The sequence below is a fragment of the Amphiura filiformis genome, chromosome 9, assembly GCF_039555335.1.
Source record: "Amphiura filiformis chromosome 9, Afil_fr2py, whole genome shotgun sequence".
In the NCBI taxonomy this organism is placed as follows: domain Eukaryota; kingdom Metazoa; phylum Echinodermata; class Ophiuroidea; order Amphilepidida; family Amphiuridae; genus Amphiura; species Amphiura filiformis.
The window spans coordinates 65845273-65862706 of record NC_092636.1 but is presented as its reverse complement, the minus strand read 5'-3'; positions in this window follow the sequence as shown (position 1 = coordinate 65862706).

Genomic DNA, 17434 nt, shown 5'->3' with positions numbered 1-17434 from the left:
TTGCTCTAGCTCCTTTATTATTTGACCGATTATGACCAAACTTGGGCACAAGCTCCACTACCCCAGCCTTTACATTTGACATGACCCATTTGGGGTCAAACGTCACGCATGAGTAATTTTGGCTAAAAATGTGATTTTTACCAAAATGCTTCTTCTCCTACAGATTACATGGTAGAGTATCGAGATTTGGACATTTACCTTGGCTATAGCCGGGGCCTATGGGGTCCTCACAGATTTGGGGTCAAAGGTCATTAAGGGGTATTTCCGGCACATAACCAAATACCTTCAAAATGCTTCTTTTCCTACAGATTCTATGGTACAGAGATGCGACTGACACATATGCATTGACATTAGTTGGTGTCTATGGGGTCCTCACAGATTTTGAGTTCAAGGTCAAACAGGGGACAAAAATGGTTGATTACTGAAAATCACTTTAAAATTCAATATTTTCTGCATATTACGTGCTGTGATCATCAGAATAATGCCAAAAGGGCTCTAGCATTATGTTCATGTACGATTGTAATCAGATTTGGCTTAAACATGGAGGAGGGGTCTGTTTTGGGGTCAAAAGAGGTAAAATTCTAAAGTTTGTCCAATTTAAATGAAAATTAGTATATGTGATCTTGATATGATTCAAAATATATTGGAGGTCATTTCAAGGTCACCAGAGGTCAACGAAAGGTCAAAAGGGGTCAAATTCTAATATTTGTCCAATTTAGATGAAAATTAGTATATGTGATCTTGATATGATTCAAAATATATTGGAGGTCATTTCAAGGTCACCAGAGGTCAACTAAAAGTCAAAAGGGGTCAAATTACAAAGTTTATTCAATTTGAATGAAAATTAGTATATGTTATGTGGATATGATGCAAAATGTGGTGAAGGTCATTTCAAGGTCATCAGATGTCATTTCAAGGTCACGGCTAGACTTCGCAGCCTTACTAAGGATGCAATATATCTAGTTCTTGCACAGCCGCCATCGGCGCTGTGCATTCTTTTTACCGCGTTCTTACCTAGCCGGGACACCGGCTAGGTCTTGTGATGCTATCGGATCTTTCTTCTTCTTCTTCTTCTTTCTTCTGGCAACAAATTTCAAAATGCTTCTTCTCCTACATGTTACATCCTACAATGACGTCACTTGCACATATGCATCGGCTATATCCAGTGTCTATAGGATATTCACAAATTTGGGGTCAAAGGTCATTAAGGGGTCATTTCCGGTATAAAACCAAATATCTTCAAAATGCTTCTTCTCCTACATGTTACATCCTACAATGACGTCACTTGCACATATGCATCGGCTATGTCCAGTGCCTATAAATTATTCACAGAATTTGGGTCAAAGGTCATTAAGGGGTCATTTCCGGTCAGAAAGCTAAAAATATTCAAAAAATCACTGTCTTTACAAATTACATAGCAGAGTGTTGTCATTAGCACACATGCATTGCTACCAACCAGGGTCTTTGGGGTGTCTACAGTTTCGGGGTCAAAGGTCATTAAGGGGTCGCTTCCGGTCAAAAACCAAAAATTATCAAATATGTTCATGTTTTTATATCTCAAAACGTAACCAGACCAGAGTGACATAAATTTCATATATGCATTAGTGTTACCCGATGTATGCACGGTATTTTTATTTTTTGGTCAAAGGTCATTTAGACGTCATTTCCGGTTTTAAGCTAAATAAATTCAAGAATTTTTATCTCCATAACTAAGCATAGTAGATTTTTTTTTTTTAAACTGTAACAATGCATTTTCTCGGTGTATATGAGGTTTTTTTTATATTGGGGTCAAAGGTCACTAAAGAGGTCAAAACGTCAAATTTGCAAAAAATGTTTAAAATTACGGAAAAGTAGCTGTATCTCAGCCTATGAAAGACGGATAAAGCCCCTAGATGCTACAGTGATGCACCAATAATGGTGTGAGATGTCCATAATAGCCAGTCAAAGGTCAAACTTTAAGTTAAGACTGGCATTTCCGGCCCCGGCTAGGTCCAGATCTGTAACCAGATCTAGTTTCTTCTTTCTTCTTTCTTTCTGGCAACAAATTTCAAAATGCTTCTTCTCCTACATGTTACATCCTACAATGACGTCACTTGCACATATGCATCGGCTATATCCAGTGTCTATAGGATATTCACAAATTTGGGGTCAAAAGGTCATTAAGGGGTCATTTCCGGTATAAAACCAAATATCTTCAAAATGCTTCTTCTCCTACATGTTACATCCTACAATGACGTCACTTGCACATATATATCGGCTATATCCAGTGCCTATAAATTATTCACAGAATTTGGGTCAAAGGTCATTCAGGGGTCATTTCCGGTCTGAAAGCTAAAAATATTCAAAAATCACTGTTTTTACAAATTACATAGCAGAGTGTTGTCATTAGCACACATGCATTGCTACCAACCAGGGTCTTTGGGGTGTCTACAGTTGTGGGGTCAAAGGTCATTAAGGGGTCGCTTCCGGTCAAAAACCAAAAATCATCAAATATGTTCATTTTTTATTATCTCAAAACGTAAACAGACCAGAGTTGCATAAACTTCATATATGCATTAGTGTTACCCGATGTGTACACAGTATTTTTATTTTTTTGGTCAAAGGTCATTTACACGTCATTTCCGGTTTTAAGCTAAATAACTTCAAGAATTTTTATCTCCATAACTAAGCATAGTGGATTTTTTTAATTTAAAATGTAACAATGCATTTTTGCGGTGTGTATGAGGTTTTTTTATATTGGGGTCAAAGGTCATTAAGGAGGTCAAAAAGTAAAAAAAAAAAAAAAATGTGTAAAATTACGGAAAAGTAGCTGTATCTCAGCCTATGGAAGACGGATAAAGCCCCTTTGGTGTGAGATGTCAATAATAGCCGGTCAAAGGTCAAACTTTAAGTTAAGACTGGCATTTCCGGCCCCGGCTAGGTCCAGATCTGTAACCAGATCTAGTTCTTCTTCTTCTTCTTTCTTCTTTCTGTCAACATCATTAAATCAACCATCGTAGCCACATGCTTTCAGCCATGTTGATCATAGTTGGTCACTAGGACTATTGGGTGGTGCCACAGATGTCACATGATCAACTTCCGATCAAATGTCATCCACTTCCGGTCAGTGGCCAAAACGTGATTTTCACTAAAAATGCTACTCCTCCCACATATGACATAGCATCGTGACGTCACTTGCACACATACATCACCTATAGCCAGTGTCTAAAAGTCCTTCACAGAATTGGGATCAAAGGTCATTAAGGGGTCACTTCCGGTAAAAGTCTGAAAAATTTGTAAAAATATTCAAAAATCAATGTCTTTACATATTACATAACAGAGAGTGGCCATTAGCACACATGCATTGCTACTAGCTAGGGTCTTTAGGATGCCTACAGTTTTGGGGTCAAAGGTCATTAAGGGGTTACTTCCGGTCAAAAATCAAAATTATCAAAAAAGTTTAAAAATTTTTTATCTCAAAATGTAAACAGACCAGAGTAATATAATCATCATACATGAATTAGTGTTACCTGATGTATGCATGGTATTTTTATTTTGGGGGTCAAAGGTCATTAAGGGGTCACTTCCTGTTTTTAGCTAAATAACTTTAATAATTTTTATCTCAACAACTAAACAAAGTAGAATTTTTTAATTAAAATTAGAACAATGCATTTTGTCGGTGTACATGAGGTTTTTTTTTTTCATTGAGGTCAAAGGTCATTAAGGGGTCAAAAGGTCAATCATAAATTTTCAAAAATCAAAATCCATGTATAAGTTCCGATTAAGCTGAAATTCACCAGGAATATTCCTTATGACATCCTAAGCACTATGTAATATTTTCTCACAGATTCGGGGTCATAACTCATTTGTCACTGCTGGCTGTGCATCCTCGCGGTCGCAGGCGAACGCAATCAGATCTCGTTCTTCTTCTTTCTGTCAACATTTAACATAATTTGCTCTAGCTCCTTTATTATTTGACCAATTATGACCAAACTTGGGCACAAGCTCCACTACCCCAGCCTTTACATTTGACCAGACCCTTTGGGGTCAAACGTCATGCATGAGTAATTTTGGCTAAAAATGTGATTTTTACCAAAATGCTTCTTCTCCTACAGATTACATGGTACAGTAATGAGATTTATACATTGACCTTGGCTATAGCCGGGGCCTATGGGGTCCTCACAGATTTGGGGTCAAAGGTCATTAAGGGGTATTTCCGGCACATAACCAAATACCTTCAAAATGCTTCTTTTCCTACAGATTCTATGGTACAGAGATGCGACTGACACATATGCATTGACATTAGTTGGTATCTTTGGGGTCCTCACAGATTTTGAGTTCAAGGTCAAACAGGGGACAAAAATGGTTGATTACTGAAAATCACTTTAAAATTCAATATTTTCTGCATATTACGTGCTGTGATCATCAGAATAATGCCAAAAGGGCTCTAGCATTATGTTCATGTACGATTGTAATCAGATTTGGCTTAAACATGGAGGAGGGGTCTGTTTTGGGGTCAAAAGGGGTAAAATTCCAAAGTTTGTCCAATTTAAATGAAAATTAGTATATATGATCTTGATATGATTCAAAATATATTGGAGGTCATTTCAAGGTCACCAGAGGTCAACGAAAGGTCAAAAGGGGTCAAATTCTAATATTTGTCCAATATAGATGAAAATTAGTATATGTGATCTTGATATGATTCAAAATATATTGGAGGTCATTTCAAGGTCACCAGAGGTCAACTAAAGGTCAAAGGGGTCAAATTACAAAGTTTATTCAATTTGAATGAAAATTAGTATATGTTATGTGGATATGATGCAAAATGTGGTGAAGGTCATTTCAAGGTCATCAGATGTCATTTCAAGGTCACGGCTAGACTTCGCAGCCTTACTAAGGATGCAATATATCTAGTTAGTCTAGCCGAGCGGCGGCTAGACTCCTGTTTCTGGGCGATTTCTTTCTTCTTCTTCTTCTTCTTCTTCTTCTGTCAACATTTAACATAATTTGCTCTAGCTCCTTTTTATTTGACCGATTATGACCAAACTTGGGCACAAGCTCCACTACCCCAGCCTTTACATTTGACATGACCCATTTGGGGTCAAACGTCATGCATGAGTAATTGGGGCTAAAAATGTGATTTTTACCAAAAATGCTTCTTCTCCTACAGATTACATGGTACAGTAATGAGATTTATACATTGACCTTGGCTATAGCCGGGGCCTATGGGGTCCTCACAGATTTGGGGTCAAAGGTCATTAAGGTGGTATTTCCAGCACATAACCAAATACCTTCAAAATGCTTCTTTTCCTACAGATTCTATGGTACAGAGATGCGACTGACACATATGCATTGACATTAGTTGGTGTCTATGGGGTCCTCACAGATTTTGAGTTCAAGGTCATACAGGGGACAAAAATGGTTGATTACTGAAAATCACTTTAAAATTCAATATTTTCTGCATATTACGTGCTGTGATCATCCGAATAATGTCAAAAGGGCTCTAGCATTATGTTCATATACGATTGTAATCAGATTTGGCTTAAACATGGAGGAGGGGTCTGTTTTGGGGTCAAAAAGGGTAAAATTCTAAAGTTTGTCCAATTTTAATGAAAATTAGTATTTGTGATCTTGATATGATTCAAAATATATTGGAGGTCATTTCAAGGGCACCAGAGGTCAACCAAAGGTCAAAAGGGGTCAAATTCTAAAGTTTGTCCAATTTAGATGAAAATTAGTATATGTGATCTTGATATGATTCAAAATATATTGGAGGTCATTTCAAGGTCACCAGAAGTCAACTAAAGGTCAAAAGGGGTCAAATTACAAAGTTTATTCAATTTGAATGAAAATTAGTATGTTATGTGGATATGATGCAAAATGTGGTGAAGGTCATTCCAAGGTCATCAGATGTCATTTCAAGGTCACGGCTAGACTTCGCAGCCTTACTAAGGATGCAATATATCTAGTTTCTTCTTCTTCTTCTTAGTCTAGCCGAGCGGCGGCTAGACTCCTGTTTCTGGGCGATTTCTTTCTTCTTCTTCTTCTTCTTCTTAGTCTAGCCGAGCGGCGGCTAGACTCCTGTTTCTGGGCGATTTCTTTCTTCTTCTTCTTCTTCTTCTTCTTCTTCTTCTTCTTCTTCTTCTGTCAACATTTAACATAATTTGCTCTAGCTCCTTTATTATTTGACCGATTATGACCAAACTTGGGCACAAGCTCCACTACCCCAGCCTTTACATTTGACATGACCCATTTGGGGTCAAACGTCATGCATGAGTAATTTTGGGTAAAAATGTGATTTTTACCAAAAATGCTTCTTCTCCTACAGATTACATGGTACAGTAATGAGATTAATACATTGACCTTGGCTATAGCCGGGGCCTATGGGGTCCTCACAGATTTGGGGTCAAAGGTCATTAAGGTGGTATTTCCAGCACATAACCAAATACCTTCAAAATGCTTCTTTTCCTACAGATTCTATGGTACAGAGATGCGACTGACACATATGCATTGACATTAGTTGGTGTCTATGGGGTCCGCACAGATTTTGAGTTCAAGGTCAAACAGGGGACAAAAATGGTTGATTACTGAAAATCACTTTAAAATTCAATATTTTCTGCATATTACGTGCTGTGATCATCAGAATAATGCCAAAAGGGCTCTAGCATTATGTTCATGTACGATTGTAATCAGATTTGGCTTAAACATGGAGGAGGGTCTGTTTTGGGGTCAAAAGGGTAAAATTCTAAAGTTTGTCCAATTTAAATGAAAATTAGTATATGTGATCTTGATATGATTCAAAATATATTGGAGGTCATTTCAAGGTCACCAGAGGTCAACGAAAGGTCAAAAGGGGTCAAATTCTAATATTTGTCCAATTTAGATGAAAATTAGTATATGTGATCTTGATATGATTCAAAATATATTGGAGGTCATTTCAAGGTCACCAGAGGTCAACTAAAGGTCAAAAGGGGTCAAATTACAAAGTTTATTCAATTTGAATGAAAATTAGTATATGTTATGTGGATATGATGCAAAATGTGGTGAAGGTCATTCCAAAGTCATCCGATGTCATTTCAAGGTCACGGCTAGACTTCGCAGCCTTACTAAGGATGCAATATATCTAGTTCTTCTTCTTCTTCTTCTTCTTCTTCTTCTGTCAACATTTAACATAATTTGCTCTAGCTCCTTTATTATTTGACCGATTATGACCAAACTTGGGCACAAGCTCCACTACCCCAGCCTTTACATTTGACATGACCCATTTGGGGTCAAACGTCATGCATGAGTAATTTTGGGTAAAAATGTGATTTTTACCAAAAATGCTTCTTCTCCTACAGATTACATGGTAGAGTATCGAGATTTGGACATTTACCTTGGCTATAGCCGGGGCCTATGGGGTCCTCACAGATTTGGGGCCAAAGGTCATTAAGGGGGTATTTCCGGCACATAACCAAATACCTTCAAAATGCTTCTTTTCCTACAGATTCTATGGTACAGAGATGCGACTGACACATATGCATTGACATTAGTTGGTGTCTATGGGGTCCTCACAGATTTTGAGTTCAAGGTCAAACAGGGGACAAAAATGGTTGATTACTGAAAATCACTTTAAAATTCAATATTTTCTGCATATTACGTGCTGTGATCATCAGAATAATGCCAAAAGGGCTCTAGCATTATGTTCATGTACGATTGTAATCAGATTTGGCTTAAACATGGAGGAGGGGTCTGTTTTGGGGTCAAAAGGGTAAAATTCTAAAGTTTGTCCAATTTAAATGAAAATTAGTATATGTGATCTTGATATGATTCAAAATATATTGGAGGTCATTTCAAGGTCACCAGAGGTCAACTAAAGGTCAAAAGGGGTCAAATTCTAATATTTGTCCAATTTAGATGAAAATTAGTATATGTGATCTTGATATGATTCAAAATATATTGGAGGTCATTTCAAGGTCACCAGAGGTCAACTAAAGGTCAAAAGGGGTCAAATTCTAATATTTGTCCAATTTAGATGAAAATTAGTATATGTGATCTTGATATGATTCAAAATATATTGGAGGTCATTTCAAGGTCACCAGAGGTCAACTAAAGGTCAAAAGGGGTCAAATTACAAAGTTTATTCAATTTGAATGAAAATTAGTATATGTTATGTGGATATGATGCAAAATGTGGTGAAGGTCATTTCAAGGTCATCAGATGTCATTTCAAGGTCACGGCTAGACTTCGCAGCCTTACTAAGGATGCAATATATCTAGTTCTTCTTTCTGTCAACATTTGATATAATTTGCTATAGCTCCTTCATTATTTGACCGATTATGACCAAACTTGCGCACAAGCTCAACTACCCCAGCCTTTACATATGACATGACCCATTTGGGGTTAAACGTCACGCATGAGTAATTTTGGCTAAAAATGTGATTTTTACCAAAAATGCTTCTTCTCCTACAGATTACATGGTAGAGTATCGAGATTTGGACATTTACCTTGGCTATAGCCGGGGCCTACAGGGTCCTCACAGATTTGGGGTCAAAGGTCAAAGGGGTATTTCCGGCACATAACCAAATACCTTCAAAATGCTTCTTTTCCTACAGATTCTATGGTACAGAGATGCGACTGACACATATGCATTGACATTAGTTGGTGTCTATGGGGTCCGCACAGATTTTGAGTTCAAGGTCAAACAGGGGACAAAAATGGTTGATTACTGAAAATCACTTTAAAATTCAATATTTTCTGCATATTACGTGCTGTGATCATCAGAATAATGCCAAAAGGGCTCTAGCATTATGTTCATGTACGATTGTAATCAGATTTGGCTTAAACATGGAGGAGGGGTCTGTTTTGGGGTCAAAAGGGTAAAATTCTAAAGTTTGTCCAATTTAAATGAAAATTAGTATATGTGATCTTGATATGATTCAAAATATATTGGAGGTCATTTCAAGGTCACCAGAGGTCAACGAAAGGTCAAAAGGGTCAAATTCTAATATTTGTCCAATTTAGATGAAAATTAGTATATGTGATCTTGATATGATTCAAAATATATTGGAGGTCATTTCAAGGTCACCAGAGGTCAACTAAAGGTCAAAAGGGGTCAAATTACAAAGTTTATTCAATTTGAATGAAAATTAGTATATGTTATGTGGATATGATGCAAAATGTGGTGAAGGTCATTCCAAAGTCATCCGATGTCATTTCAAGGTCACGGCTAGACTTCGCAGCCTTACTAAGGATGCAATATATCTAGTTCTTCTTCTTCTTCTTCTTCTTCTTCTTCTGTCAACATTTAACATAATTTGCTCTAGCTCCTTTATTATTTGACCGATTATGACCAAACTTGGGCACAAGCTCCACTACCCCAGCCTTTACATTTGACATGACCCATTTGGGGTCAAACGTCATGCATGAGTAATTTTGGGTAAAATGTGATTTTTACCAAAAATGCTTCTTCTCCTACAGATTACATGGTAGAGTATCGAGATTTGGACATTTACCTTGGCTATAGCCGGGGCCTATGGGGTCCTCACAGATTTGGGGCCAAAGGTCATTAAGGGGGTATTTCGGCACATAACCAAATACCTTCAAAATGCTTCTTTTCCTACAGATTCTATGGTACAGAGATGCGACTGACACATATGCATTGACATTAGTTGGTGTCTATCGGGTCCTCACAGATTTTGAGTTCAAGGTCAAACAGGGGACAAAAATGGTTGATTACTGAAAATCACTTTAAAATTCAATATTTTCTGCATATTACGTGCTGTGATCATCAGAATAATGCCAAAAGGGCTCTAGCATTATGTTCATGTACGATTGTAATCAGATTTGGCTTAAACATGGAGGAGGGGTCTGTTTTGGGGTCAAAAGGGTAAAATTCTAAAGTTTGTCCAATTTAAATGAAAATTAGTATATGTGATCTTGATATGATTCAAAATATATTGGAGGTCATTTCAAGGTCACCAGAGGTCAACTAAAGGTCAAAAGGGGTCAAATTCTAATATTTGTCCAATTTAGATGAAAATTAGTATATGTGATCTTGATATATGATTCAAAATATATTGGAGGTCATTTCAAGGTCACCAGAGGTCAACTAAAGGTCAAAAGGGGTCAAATTCTAATATTTGTCCAATTTAGATGAAAATTAGTATATGTGATCTTGATATGATTCAAAATATATTGGAGGTCATTTCAAGGTCACCAGAGGTCAACTAAAGGTCAAAAGGGGTCAAATTACAAAGTTTATTCAATTTGAATGAAAATTAGTATATGTTATGTGGATATGATGCAAAATGTGGTGAAGGTCATTTCAAGGTCATCAGATGTCATTTCAAGGTCACGGCTAGACTTCGCAGCCTTACTAAGGATGCAATATATCTAGTTCTTCTTTCTGTCAACATTTGATATAATTTGCTATAGCTCCTTCATTATTTGACCGATTATGACCAAACTTGCGCACAAGCTCAACTACCCCAGCCTTTACATATGACATGACCCATTTGGGGTTAAACGTCACGCATGAGTAATTTTGGCTAAAAATGTGATTTTTACCAAAAATGCTTCTTCTCCTACAGATTACATGGTAGAGTATCGAGATTTGGACATTTACCTTGGCTATAGCCGGGGCCTATGGGGTCCTCACAGATTTGGGGTCAAAGGTCATTAAGGGGTATTTCCGGCACATAACCAAATACCTTCAAAATGCTTCTTTTCCTACAGATTCTATGGTACAGAGATGCGACTGACACATATGCATTGACATTAGTTGGTGTCTATTAGGTCCTCACAGATTTTGAGTTCAAGGTCAAACAGGAGACAAAAATGGTTGATTACTGAAAATCACTTTAAAATTCAATATTTTCTGCATATTACGTGCTGTGATCATCAGAATAATGCCAAAAGGGCTCTAGCATTATGTTCATATACGATTGTAATCAGATTTGGCTTAAACATGGAGGAGGGTCTGTTTTGGGGTCAAAAGGGGTAAAATTCTAAAGTTTGTCCAATTTAAATGAAAATTAGTATATGTGATCTTGATATGATTCAAAATATATTGGAGGTCATTTCAAGGTCACCAGAGGTCAACGAAAGGTCAAAAGGGGTCAAATTCTAATATTTGTCCAATTTAGATGAAAATTAGTATATGTGATCTTGATATGATTCAAAATATATTGGAGGTCATTTCAAGGTCACCAGAGGTCAACTAAAGGTCAAAAGGGTCAAATTACAAAGTTTATTCAATTTGAATGAAAATTAGTATATGTTATGTGGATATGATGCAAAATGTGGTGAAGGTCATTTCAAGGTCATCAGATGTCATTTCAAGGTCACGGCTAGACTTCGCAGCCTTACTAAGGATGCAATATATCTATTTTCTTCTTCTTCTTCTTCTTCTGTCAACATTTAACCTAATTTGCTCTAGCTCCTTCATTATTTGACCGATTATGACCAAACTTGGGCACAAGCTCCACTACCCCAGCCTTTAAATTTGACATGACCCATTTGGGGTCAAACGTCACGCATGAGTAATTTTGGCTAAAAATGTGATTTTTACCAAAAATGCTTCTTCTCCTACAGATTACATGGTAGAGTATCGAGATTTGGACATTTACCTTGGCTATAGCCGGGGCCTATGGGGTCCTCACAGATTTGGGGTCAAAAGGTCATTAAGGGGTATTTCCGGCACATAACCAAATACCTTCAAAATGCTTCTTTTCCTACAGATTCTATGGTACAGAGATGCGACTGACACATATGCATTGACATTAGTTGGTGTCTATGGGGTCCTCACAGATTTTGAGTTCAAGGTCAAACAGGGGACAAAAATGGTTGATTACTGAAAATCACTTTAAAATTCAATATTTTCTGCATATTACGTGCTGTGATCATCAGAATAATGCCAAAAGGGCTGTAGCATTATGTTCATATACGATTGTAATCAGATTTGGCTTAAACATGGAGGAGGGGTCTGTTTTGGGGTCAAAAAGGGTAAAATTCTAAAGTTTGTCCAATTTTAATGAAAATTAGTATTTGTGATCTTGATATGATTCAAAATATATTGGAGGTCATTTCAAGGGCACCAGAGGTCAACCAAAGGTCAAAAGGGGTCAAATTCTAAAGTTTGTCCAATTTAGATGAAAATTAGTATATGTGATCTTGATATGATTCAAAATATATTGGAGGTCATTTCAAGGTCACCAGAGGTCAACTAAAGGTCAAAAGGGGTCAAATTCTAATATTTGTCCAATTTAGATGAAAATTAGTATATGTGATCTTGATATGATTCAAAATATATTGGAGGTCATTTCAAGGTCACCAGAGGTCAACTAAAGGTCAAAAGGGGTCAAATTACAAAGTTTATTCAATTTGAATGAAAATTAGTATATGTTATGTGGATATGATGCAAAATGTGGTGAAGGTCATTTCAAGGTCATCAGATGTCATTTCAAGGTCACGGCTAGACTTCGCAGCCTTACTAAGGATGCAATATATCTAGTTCTTCTTTCTGTCAACATTTGATATAATTTGCTATAGCTCCTTCATTATTTGACCGATTATGACCAAACTTGCGCACAAGCTCAACTACCCCAGCCTTTACATATGACATGACCCATTTGGGGTTAAACGTCACGCATGAGTAATTTTGGCTAAAAATGTGATTTTTACCAAAAATGCTTCTTCTCCTACAGATTACATGGTAGAGTATCGAGATTTGGACATTTACCTTGGCTATAGCCGGGGCCTACGGGGTCCTCACAGATTTGGGGTCAAAGGTCATTAAGGGGGTATTTCCGGCACATAACCAAATACCTTCAAAATGCTTCTTTTCCTACAGATTCTATGGTACAGAGATGCGACTGACACATATGCATTGACATTAGTTGGTGTCTATGGGGTCCTCACAGATTTTGAGTTCAAGGTCAAACAGGGGACAAAAATGGTTGATTACTGAAAATCACTTTAAAATTCAATATTTTCTGCATATTACGTGCTGTGATCATCAGAATAATGCCAAAAGGGCTCTAGCATTATGTTCATATACGATTGTAATCAGATTTGGCTTAAACATGGAGGAGGGGTCTGTTTTGGGGTCAAAAGGGTAAAATTCTAAAGTTTGTCCAATTTAAATGAAAATTAGTATATGTGATCTTGATATGATTCAAAATATATTGGAGGTCATTTCAAGGTCACCAGAGGTCAACGAAAGGTCAAAGGGGTCAAATTCTAATATTTGTCCAATTTAGATGAAAATTAGTATATGTGATCTTGATATGATTCAAAATATATTGGAGGTCATTTCAAGGTCACCAGAGGTCAACTAAAGGTCAAAAGGGGTCAAATTACAAAGTTTATTCAATTTGAATGAAAATTAGTATATGTTATGTGGATATGATGCAAAATGTGGTGAAGGTCATTTCAAGGTCATCAGATGTCATTTCAAGGTCACGGCTAGACTTCGCAGCCTTACTAAGGATGCAATATATCTAGTTTCTTCTTCTTCTTCTTCTTCTGTCAACATTTAACCTAATTTGCTCTAGCTCCTTCATTATTTGACCGATTATGACCAAACTTGGGCACAAGCTCCACTACCCCAGCCTTTAAATTTGACATGACCCATTTGGGGTCAAACGTCACGCATGAGTAATTTTGGCTAAAAATGTGATTTTTACCAAAAATGCTTCTTCTCCTACAGATTACATGGTAGAGTATCGAGATTTGGACATTTACCTTGGCTATAGCCGGGGCCTATGGGGTCCTCACAGATTTGGGGTCAAAGGTCATTAAGGGGTATTTCCGGCACATAACCAAATACCTTCAAAATGCTTCTTTTCCTACAGATTCTATGGTACAGAGATGCGATTGACACATATGCATTGACATTAGTTGGTGTCTATGGGGTCCTCACAGATTTTGAGTTCAAGGTCAAACAGGGGACAAAAATGGTTGATTACTGAAAATCACTTTAAAATTCAATATTTTCTGCATATTACGTGCTGTGATCATCAGAATAATGCCAAAAGGGCTGTAGCATTATGTTCATATACGATTGTAATCAGATTTGGCTTAAACATGGAGGAGGGGTCTGTTTTGGGGTCAAAAGGGGTAAAATTCTAAAGTTTGTCCAATTTAAATGAAAATTAGTATATGTGATCTTGATATGATTCAAAATATATTGGAGGTCATTTCAAGGTCACCAGAGGTCAACGAAAGGTCAAAAGGGTCAAATTCTAATATTTGTCCAATTTAGATGAAAATTAGTATATGTGATCTTGATATGATTCAAAATATATTGGAGGTCATTTCAAGGTCACCAGAGGTCAACTAAAGGTCAAAAGGGGTCAAATTACAAAGTTTATTCAATTTGAATAAAAATTAGTATATGTTATGTGGATATGATGCAAAATGTGGTGAAGGTCATTTCAAGGTCATCATATGTCATTTCAAGGTCACGGCTAGACTTCGCAGCCTTACTAAGGATGCAATATATCTAGTTCTTCTTCTTCTTTCTTCTGCCGACCACTACATTTGCTCTAGCACTTACATGCTTGTACCGATTTTAACCTAACTTGGTCACAACCATCATTGACCATGCCCCTACCTGTCATATGAAACTCGTGGGGTCAAAGGTCAAGCAGGGGTCATAGGGGTCAAAAACGTGATTTCAACTCAAAATGCTTCTTCTCTCACAGATTACATAGGAGAGTGACACCACTTGCACACATGCATTGTTATTATCCAGTGTCTATGAGGTCCTCACAGATTTGGGGTCAAAGGTCATTAAGGGGTCACTTCCGGTATAAAACGAAAAACCGTCAAAAAATTTTATTTGCTAAGAAAAACATAGGACAGTAACGGTATGTTTACAAATAAATTGTAGTTACTCTGCGCATATGTGGTATTTTTTTATTTAGGGTCAAAGGTCATTAAGGGGCTACTTCCGGTATAAAACGAAATTCCTTTAAAATGCTTCTTCTCCCACAAATTACGTATGACAGTGACGCCACTTGCACACATGCATTGTTATTACCCAGTGTCTATGGGGTCCTCACAAATTTGGAATCAAAGGTCATTAAGGGGTCACTTCCGGTATAAAACGAAAAACCTTCAAAAAATTTTATTTGCTAAGAAAAACATTGGAGGGTGATGGTATATTCGCACGTGAATTGTGTTTACCTATTGTACATGTGGTATTTTTTCATTTGGGATCAAAGGTTATTAAGGGGTCACTTCCGGTCTGAGACGAAAAACCTTCAAAATGCCCTTTCTGCCACAAATAACATAGCAAAGTGGTGCCACTTGCACCCATACATTGACATTAGCCAATGTCTATGGGCGTTTTATATATTTTGAGGTCAAAGGTCATTAAGGCGTCAAAACACGGCTGTGTTCGTGGTCTTAGACCACAGCTAAGTCTAGTTCTTCTTCTTTCTTTACCTAGCCGTGACTTGCGTCACGGCTAGGTCTTGAAATGCTATCGGATCTTTACAAGCCGACGACGGAACGTCGGCTTGTTCTGTCTTCTTCCAATTCTTTCTTTCTTACACAGCCGTGACGTTAGTCACGGCTGTGTCTTTTTTCTTACAGGTTCTTTCTTCTTTCTTCTTTACACAGCCGTGACGTTAGTCACGGCTGTGTCTTTTTTCTTACAGGTTCTTTCTTCTTTCTTTCTTCTTTACACAGCCGTGACGTTAGTCACGGCTGTGTCTTTTTTCTTACAGGTTCTTTCTTCTTTCTTCTTTCTTCTTTCTTCTTTCTTCTGCCGACCACTACATTTGCTCTAGCACTTACATGCTTACACCGATTTTGACCTAACTTGGTCACAACCATCATTGTCCATGCCCCTACATGTCATATGAAACTCGTGGGGTCAAAGGTCACGCAGGGGTCATAGGGGTCAAAAACGTGATTTTAACTCAAAATGCTTCTTCTCTCACAGATTACGTAGGACAGTGACACCACTTGCACACATGCATTGTTATTATCCAGTGTCTATGGGGTCCTCACAGATTTGGGGTCAAAGGTCATTAAGAGGTCACTTCCGGTATAAAACGAAAAACCTTCAAAAATTTTTATTTGCTAAGAAAAACTTAGGACAGTAACGGTATGTTCACACATAAATTGTAGTTACCCTGTGTATATGTGGTATTTTTTTTATTTAGGGTCAAAAGGTCATTAAGGGCCACTTCCGGTATAAAACGAAATATCTTTAAAATGCTTCTTCTCCCACAAATTACGTAGGACAGTGACACCACTTGCACACATGCATTGTTATTACCCAGTGTCTATGGGGTCCTCACATATTTGGGGTCAAAGGTCATTAAGAGGTCACTTCCGGTATAAAACGAAAAACCTTCAAAATTTTTTATTTGCTAAGATAAACGTAGGACAGTAACGGTATGTTCACACATAAATTGTAGTTACCCTGTGTATATGTGGTATTTTTTTATTTAGGGTCAAAGGTCATTAAGGGGCCACTTCCGGTATAAAACGAAATACCTTTAAAATGCTTCTTCTCCCACAAATTACGTAGGACAGTGACACCACTTGCGCACATGCATTGTTATTACCCAGTGTCTATGGGGTCCTCACAGATTTGGGGTCAAAGGTTATTAAGGGGTCACTTCCGGTATAAAACGAAAAACCTTCAAAAAGCCCATTCTGCCACAAGTAACATAGCACAGTGGTGCCACGTGCACCCATGCATTGACATAAGCCAATGTCTATGGACATTTTCATATATTTTGGGGTCAAAGGTCATTAGGGGTCACAGCACGGCTGTGTTCGTGGTCTTAGACCACAGCTAAGTCTAGTTCTTCTTCTTTCTGCCGACCACTTCATTTGCTCTAGCACTTACATGCTTACACCGATTTTGACCTAACTTGGTCATAACCATCATTGACCATGCCCCTACATGTCATATGAAACTCGTGGGGTCAAAGGTCACGCAGGGGTCATAGGGGTCAAAAACGTGATTTCAACTCAAAATGCTTCTTCTCTCACAGATTACATAGGACGGTGACACCACTTGCACACATGAATTGTTATTATCCCGTGTCTATGGGGTCCTCACAGATTTGGGGTCAAAGGTCATTAAAGGGTCACTTCCGGTATAAAACGAAAAATCTTCAAAATTTTTATTTGCTAAGAAAAACATAGGACAGTAACGGTATGTTCACACATAAATTGTAGTTACCCTGTGTATATGTGGTATTTTTTTATTTAGGGTCAAAAGGTCATTAAGGGGCCACTTCCGGTATAAAACGAAATACCTTTAAAATGCTTCTTCTCCGACAAATTACGTAGGACAGTGACAGCACTTGCACACATGCATTGTTATTACCCAGTGTCTATGGGGTCCTCACAGATTTGGGGTCAAAGGTCATTAAGGGGTCACTTCCGGTATAAAACGAAAAACCTTCAAATTTTTTTATTTGCTAAGAAAAACATAGGACAGTAA